This window comes from Xiphophorus couchianus, chromosome 6, assembly GCF_001444195.1.
Source record: "Xiphophorus couchianus chromosome 6, X_couchianus-1.0, whole genome shotgun sequence".
Taxonomy (NCBI): Eukaryota; Metazoa; Chordata; class Actinopteri; order Cyprinodontiformes; family Poeciliidae; genus Xiphophorus; species Xiphophorus couchianus.
In genome coordinates, this window is record NC_040233.1 from 16,371,130 (window position 1) to 16,379,651 (window position 8,522).

At 36.0% G+C, this 8,522-nt stretch overlaps 1 long non-coding RNA gene across 1 annotated transcript; it reads right to left on the bottom strand.

The window, feature by feature from the left end:
- Positions 1 to 4,090: 4,090 nt before the first annotated feature.
- On the bottom strand, positions 4,091 to 4,872 carry LOC114146993 (uncharacterized). Its single transcript, XR_003596000.1, has 2 exons — positions 4,723 to 4,872; positions 4,091 to 4,415 (listed from the first exon to the last, which is right to left on the bottom strand). It is a non-coding gene; the product is annotated as an uncharacterized LOC114146993 (long non-coding RNA).
- Positions 4,873 to 8,522: the final 3,650 nt, after the last annotated feature.

Sequence of the window (8,522 nt, forward strand, 5' to 3'; positions counted from 1 at the left end):
TCCAGAGTTACCATGAGCTTCTTGGCTGCATTGTTGATTGATGCTCTCCTTACCTGGCCTGTGTGTTTAGGGGGACAGTCATGTCAGTAAGTTTGAAGTTGTGACATACTCTTTCCATTTTCTCATGATGGACAGAACAGTTTTCTGTGATATACTAAAAGCCTGGGATGTTTTAAAACGTAACTCTGCTTTAAACTGTAGCTTCAGGCCTGACAAGTTTGGCTTGTTTATTTGGTCTCCACCATGTGCTTTAAATATTACAACAAATATGCATGCAACACTTTCCAGAGTTTTATTTTTTTTAAAAAGACAAAAATGACTGTTTCTTTAGTTTGTTGAATGACAAACTAAAGAAAACAGAACATAGAATGTTCTGGGGTTTTCTTATAAATTTGCTGACAAAAAGCAAAAATCAAAATGGTGTGTTCCATATGAATCTCAATCTTGTTAATTTATGAGCTGTTACTGAGGACATATAAGTTCATTAATGGAAATAATGAAATGATTTATTTTTGAAATTGTGTATAGTGGGTACTTTTAGATGTTAAAACATTTTTTTATTTTGCATCATTTCTGCCATTGTGTTGTGCCGTTATTGCTTGTGATATGTCTTCTCTTTCAGATGATGCTGGCTCAAAATCTCCCTTTTTTAAATTACATGATGTGGATTGTTAAACTATTTAAGATGAACTAACGCTTGAAAAACAGAAGTTTTGAATTAAAGATTTACTAAAGTAGTGCTACAAAAAAATGAATACTTGTCAAAGAATAGCAAAAGCTAAAGCTACCATAAATAAAACCTCATGGTAATCACACATGGAAGGAGAACACAGTATTTCCTCTCTACTCAACATCTCTGGGCAGCAGTGTTAAGTGTGACTGTGGTTTCAGCTACACACGCCTGTCAGTCAGGGATTTTGGCTTTAATTACGAACCCAGGCTTGCTCCATAAGGCACAGAGTGTTCTCACATGGTGGTAGAGGTTCTCTTGAGGGAACCTCTGGTAAAGTGAATTATATGAAAGGAACAGTGCTCTTTGTTCTGCACAATGTGAGAAGAACATTAAAAGTGAAATATTCTCTGTCGATATTAATGCAGCTATTTTTATTCATTCATTCGATCCAAGAGCCACTGAGATTACTAAGCACATAAGAACCGCATAATACAGTAAACTTTGTTTTGTATTTAATTGCTAACATTTCAAAGCTACATGTCTTTTTAAACTGTACTTTTGTGTTCAAGACTGACAGGCCCAAACAGAAGATCCAGTCATCTAAAACTTACCACTCTGGCTTTGGCATGTACAAACTGTTGTGTCTGGGACGTTCGCCACATCCTCAAATGTGTGCTATTTATCGTCATTACACCCTTACTACAGAGACAAGCAATGACTGGCTTCAATCTAAATAAAGTTAAAAAAGAGAGGAATTGACCTTGATTAGGACTAATGTCTGGCAGGAAAAGAAGCAGTAGCAGTTACCAAGGCAGATTTTTTGCCTGGGTGGGATACTGCTGATGGGGACTTAAGTAGGGAAGTCAAAGCAAGGCAGGCATACTGATGTTTAGGGCCTTTGATGTAAACAAGATGAATATCTTGTGTGTTTATGCTCAAATTTGGTGCCCAATTGTACGAAGATTGGTTTACAAATTGAAAAATGAAGGTCAGGTGCAGAGTCTGGTAGCAATATTCACCTCTGCCAGTGGAAACTCCATACTCAGATGCTTACTGTATGTACACACACACATGCCCAACGGCACAGAAACTGCTTGTTTTCTCATGTTCCATTCAAGGGGCCATCTTGGACCATCGGAGGTCCACAAACTCAGATGCCACTTCGCCTTCTTCTTTCAGAGAGGACTATGTGTGTGCCAACACTCTATCAGTGCATTTTTGAATCACATATTTAAAAAGGTTATGAGACTTAAGGGCTGTGAAAAGAAAGTGACTCGTGATTCTGGTTGAATTGCTACTGCCCTCTGTTTTAAGAGCATAGGAACATCTTGTTTTCATTATTTAAGGGTCAGATGAGAGGAAGGCAGAGGAGGGAGGAGGAATGAATAGCAGCAGTTGAGAATGTTTTATCTGATTGTGTGTACAGATGAGGAAACATACAGTGAGTGTGTACTGTATGTAATCGTAAACAGAGATATCTTAGTGGTGTGAAGTAAAAAGGAAGAAAAATCTTTGTTAACAAATACCATCCTCTAGGCAGGACCATCTGTCACTAGGAAGTTCTGGGTAGCCAAATTTGAAACAGCATATGTTGTTTCACTTGTAATAGACTTCTGTTTTGAGTATTTGCATAACTGCATTTTGAGTGACCCCTGTGGTAATAATGTCAGGAAGGATGATACATTCAATGAAAGTACAGAGGCACCCAAGATATGACGCAGAAAGAGGGAATTCATTTGACAAATAAGTTTTTGTCTTTCATCGCTGACCTTTCTACATACTGAACATTTATGTAATTAATAATTTTAAACTTGATGCAAGGTGAAGAAATAGCAAAGAAAAAAAATCAAACTCTCATAGCTAATTTACAAATGAGGAATAACAAGTAGGAAAAATGTAGGTAGTTTTTGACATCAGAAAATCACAGAACATGTCTAAGTTTTGCTTCAGTTGTTCTATGCTGTGTTTATGTAGTTTTATCTTTTCTGAAACTCAATAAAAATGCTGAAAATGTGTCAAGTACGTGCATTCTGTGCTGCTGGTGACAAACTGGTTAAAATACTGCTTAAGTTTTCTTTGCAGAAAGTTCCCATATTGTACAATGACATATTGCAGTTTATTTGGAACATCCTTCTGCAGATACACACTCATATTAAGTAAATTAGAGCAGTTAATTTATTTCACTCAGTGAAATACTTTAATATAGAGTAAAACAATGATTTTAAGCCTTTATTATAGTTAATTATAATAGTTTTTTTTTTACTTAAAGGATTAAAGATTAGAATATTACATCAGAATAATAATAATAAAAACCATTTTAATACAGAAAACACTTTGAATCTGACATTTGAGAATGGAAAACATTTTTAATTTATTTAATATGACTGTATTGCATGTGGATTGAGAAACAGATTATTTTAAGTGAAGTAGCATGTTCTAAGTAGTAAAAGTGGAGCAGGGTTATATTTCTTCTCACTTTCACGCCAGAAGAAATGGCCTTTTCCAAATGTTTTGCAATCCAGGGATGTTTCTATGGTCTGGGTGGCTCTGGAGATCATAGGGTGGCCTAAATCCACTGTGAAAAGGGGCCTTACCTTGATACAATCATCATTAAATTGAGCAAAGTGCCTGTTTTAACTAAATTGAGCCACAGAAATAATAAATCTAATTTGTGTGACTGATGTGTCATGCTACACAATCCTAACTGTCCTGTGGACTAAGAACACACATGAATGCTTAAATTGAATATTAAACTATCTTCTCTGTCCACAGCAGTGACCTTCAAGCATGGATCTCCTGTCACAGGTCCCCTCCCTACGGCGCTTAAGACCACAAGGCTGAAGGTCAATATTCTACAGGAACATGTAGAGGCCAGAACTGTTGAGGTGCCTGACCTTCACCCAACAAATGATGTTGGAAATGTGAAAATAAATCACTTTTTACAATGTGTTAATCAGCTCTCACAAAGCATCTTGACTCCAAATCAAGATGTCATTTTTTAGTGACACCTATTTAAAAGAGGAGACCTAGAATGACTTGAGTGCCTATTAAACTGGAATTCGTGCAGAGAACATAAACGGAACTGCTTGTCTGTTATATTTGGCCAAGTTTTTCAACCTCATCAGATGATGGCTTACATGTCTTTAAAAGCAGGTGTTGGGGCATGTTACTGTAACCACTACTTAATTTAATTAGCAATAAATTCAGTAGGAAAGTTACTTTTGTTCTAGGGTCACACAGGAGGATGATAAGCATAAAGGTTTTAACAACTCAAGTTTATTTTTCTTTCCCCACAAAAAAAATAATAATCCAGGTAACACTAATTACCTTAATAAAATTAAGGTATAAAACTTAAATTGTGCACCCTTATATAAAAATATCAAATTAATATATAGAAAATTGAGGGTAGTTTTTTTTAAACAGTAGCTTTAAAGCTTATTTCAACAAAAGAAATTACATATTCCAGTTAGTCCTTCAATATAACAGTTCAGTCAGTCAGTTCAGTCAATGTGCACATAAGTTGTCTGTTATGAAAATGTTCATGAACAAATAGTTTGTGGAATAAAAAAAAAAGATTTTCGTTCAATAAGCTTATCTGTTGTCCACACAAAACATCCAGCTCCAGCAGCACCAGGCCCTCCGTCTTTCCAGGCTTCAGTCCGAGTCAAAGATGGCGGCGGAACCCTCCTGCTTCTGGAACCACTGGCTCGTTCAGGTATCGGTCGTCCCAAAAAAAACCAACCTGCATGCAGAGCGTTAACCGATCATGCAGGTATACGGAAATCATAGAAATCTTTCAATTACTTCTCAGTGAAAATCAAATTAGCGTTTAAAATAAACCAAAAAGGCTCCGTAATAAAGAAATGACTTAATAAACATCACTTCATCGTAAACAGTCTCATTTCACAGAGTTATGCTACTTACAGAGCGACACTTTATACTCTGGTTGTGTTTTTTTTCCCAGTTCGAAAAAAACTGAGCAACGTTTAGCTCCAGCTAGGTAGCCATTCTGCGTAAGTAAGCAGCTGAAAATAAAACAACAGACTCACCGGAGAACTCTCAGAACAGAATGTACATTATCCAGTTCAAAATAAACTGATTTCTTTCATATCACAGCAGCACTTATGCGTAGTAACTTCTCTACTTCTGCTGAAATGTGCTTAGTCTGCATAGTCTGCCATTTCTTTTTTCTTCTTCTCGTACCGACACAGGAGAAATGTGGGTCCAGTGCCCTTTACAGGACATTCTAAGAACTAACAAACACATTAAACATACAGACAGATCAGCATAGTTTATGGGGGTTACATTACCATAGAAATTAACACATTGATACAACTCAATTTCATTGCAGTCAATATCTTTGAGCTAGATGCTTCACTTTCGACTTATTCTTCAAATTCTCATTAGTTACATGAATATTTTATCATACTTTAACAATATATAATATGCAGAAATTCCTCTAATATTGGTAATTCATGCGCTTTATTTACTTTGACCTTTCTTGGTAGACTTTAATTCAGCTGCACAGTACAAACTCTTCATCTTGCAGAGCTGAACACATCTCACCAAGGTTGCCACCAATGTAATGGAGCAATCAATTTCCTGTAGATCTGCAAGCTTTGCCTCTCTTGCTGTCAAACTAAACTGTGTAAAGTTAGAGCATGCAGACCAGATGTGAGCCAAGGTGTCCGTCCTCTCAGGCTAATCAGATTGATTAGGGGCGGTAATCTGGCGCTCTGGAACTGGACTTTATGCTCCATGAGGCTGAGTAGTGAGAACTCACAAGATGGCTGGATGTTACACAGTCCAGAACAGCTTAGGCTAGCCTGCACGTCCAGTGCACTGACATGAGAATGGTTTGGTAGAGCAGGGTTATGACTACAGCATTGTGTGTCTGTTTTAAATCAAAACAGCAGACTCAAAAAGACCCAGTAGTATGGGTGCATGGGGCTTTCACAGACTTTCTTGCTTTCTTCAGCATATTTTTATCCTGTGTTTTGATGTAATATTGCGCCTTTTCAACTTCACTTCCTTCCATCGGATGAAACTGCCCAAAAACCTAAAATCAAAGCAGTCGGTATATAAGAGTGGAGCCGAACTTATAAACAGGCGCAGCAACAGGAGGTCTTATTCAGCTCCGGCCTGAATTTCAGAGTTTGAATCCAACCCATTGAAATGATTTCAGGAGGGATGTGGGAATTGAGATACTTGTGCTGACAAGCTTGCCCAACGATCAGAAAAGGAAATGCTGCTCTCAATGACCTTACTGTTACCCTTAGAAATGCTGCATAGGTCTCCCGTATTTCTGATACCGGTCTGAGTCTTAAACTTCCAATTCAGGAACTAGCCTTCCTCTCATTTCCTGCCTGTGCAACAGCCGTCTCCTGTTCAAATTATGCCTCCCCAGCACACGTAGTTACATTTTCATGTCTTTCTTCTCTCTGTCTGTGTCTAATTATCTTTATAGTTTAATTTATATGGAAAGAAAATATGCTAACAACGGATATATCCCTTTCATGCATAGTGGTCACTACAGTGGACAGCTATCTAAAAGCCATTTTCTTGTGCTTCCTGTGGATTTTTATGTTATAAATGCACACAGACCACTGAAGTGGACACTAATGCATCATAAAATATACCATCAACCACTGGTCATCAGCTGCAAATGCAAGAAATTATTTTTGTTAAATACAATATGGCCGACAGACAAAAAAGCATGAGAACCGACCCGGTCCCTCCTTCTACTGTAGACGACTCTTGCAAGTAAAAAAAATATTGTGACATCAGATAACCCCTAAGGAACAATACTACTGATGTATTTTTCAAATAACAACTTTGTATTTGGACAAAATTACAATTGATCACATAAAAAAAAAAAAAATTATTTTTACAAAAAAATGTTCCTACCTTTTTTATGCCTTAAGAAAAGAATTTTAAAAAATGGAAAAAAAATTCTGACACAAAGGATCATAATTCATGCATCAGAGGGATATACTGTGTGATTTTCACAGTAAAGAGTTTTAGCTGAAAATTATGCATGTAGCTGGAAAATTAACATTTAACCAAGAAGTTCTCTCTTACATAAAGTGAGACAGTAATCTTTAAAAGATGCTAAAAATTAAAAGCAATATTAATTTTAAAAAAAGATCTGTTTTTACTTGCATGTTTTTTTTAAATGCTGTGATGGAAATTATTTATGCTCTTAGTAATTTCTAGAATAAATAGTTTGTTGGCATTACAACAATGAAACAATTCATATGATTAAAGTCATGTTGCCACTGGCATTTTGATAAGAAGCAAAATATTTTGAGATTTTCAGTCTAAAAAAACTCACCATCATTCTATGCTTTAGCTTTGTTAATATCAGCCTGGAACTTTGAATCATAAATGTAAAACTGCAAGGAGTAAAAATAATTTTGGGCTGGTGTTTAACAAGTTGTTGCTTTGGAGGGAAAATACTAAAATTTTCTCTGCATAAATGATTAAAACTTTGCCCTGGTGAAATGTGGAATACATATATTTTTTTATTTATGAGTAGAATGAGTTGCGCTTACTTCAGATTTGTCAGAAATAAAATGTCATCATTCAAAATAAAGTTCTTGTTTTGAATTAAAGTTGAGGCTGCTTGTCAGAAATTTATACTTCTGTGTTTAGTTTTGGTTGATTACATAATTTTCTAAGATCTGAGAATTTTTAAGCAGAAAAATCACCATGTAATACTGAAGCTTCACCTTTGTTAAAATTATGTTGGATGTATATGGAGCTCCATGGATACAGGATGAAGCCATTTCCACAAAGAAGTTACTCTTGAGGCGAGGTTTGCTTCTGTATGGTGTGTAGGATTATATTTTCTTTACAGAAAACAGATTTTTTTCAGTGCTAGTTCAGTTTTTCCCTCTTATTGATCAGTGCTGTCTTTTAAAATCACATCTCACTATAGTAACTTGCATTACGTTATGCTTGACTACCATTTCTACTGTCTCTCAAAGAAAATATATTGCTCTATATTTAAATTCAATTATGGCTTGATGTATAAGTCCCAATCCTCACCTCTGTCTGACCAGCTGCTGCTGTCCCCCTAAGAGCAAATTAAAATGTTATTACCACAGCTTTCTGCAAAACCATTGTCAATATCTTGTACCGAATATACCCAGAGGATGAACACTTCCTTTAAAAGAAAGAACCATATAAAGAAATATTCAGCCATGTAACAAAAAAACGCATTTTCGTTAAGTGTGAAAGGACAGTGTTGAAAACCCAATAAACACACGTCTACCACATTTTAAACAGCTTTTCCATTGTTTCTGAAAATATGCTGAACACTGTATCAGTGTTTCTGCTACCATGAATGCAATAAAAGTAAAAAGTTAAGTTTATACCACCTCTTGAAATGGTTGTGTCCTGTCTCTTCCATATCTTTGCATTGCACCATACATAAACAGGAAAAACACATGTTCACATATAGACATATTCTGCCTGATAACTATTTTAGTCTCAAGACTATGTAGCTTCTTCTTCTGGCTCACTAAACCATGTACAATTATCATAATTTGTAGAGGTAACAGTGAGAGGATTGTGTCTGAATGTCATGATATTTTGTCTAATAGGTATATTCACTCCAGATTTATGTGCGTGTGTATATACATGTGACTCCAGAGAAAGTTATACATGTCTTACAGACTCAATGCAAATGAATGTGGAGTTTAAGATGGATGATGATGTGTGGGAATCTTATTTAAGTCAAAGGGTTAAGTCAAAATGAACCAAAATACAAGTCAGGCAAAACGACAGGCAATGTTCCCTCTATAATATTTGTTAGGGACCCACCTTGGTAAAGTCAAAGATTGTT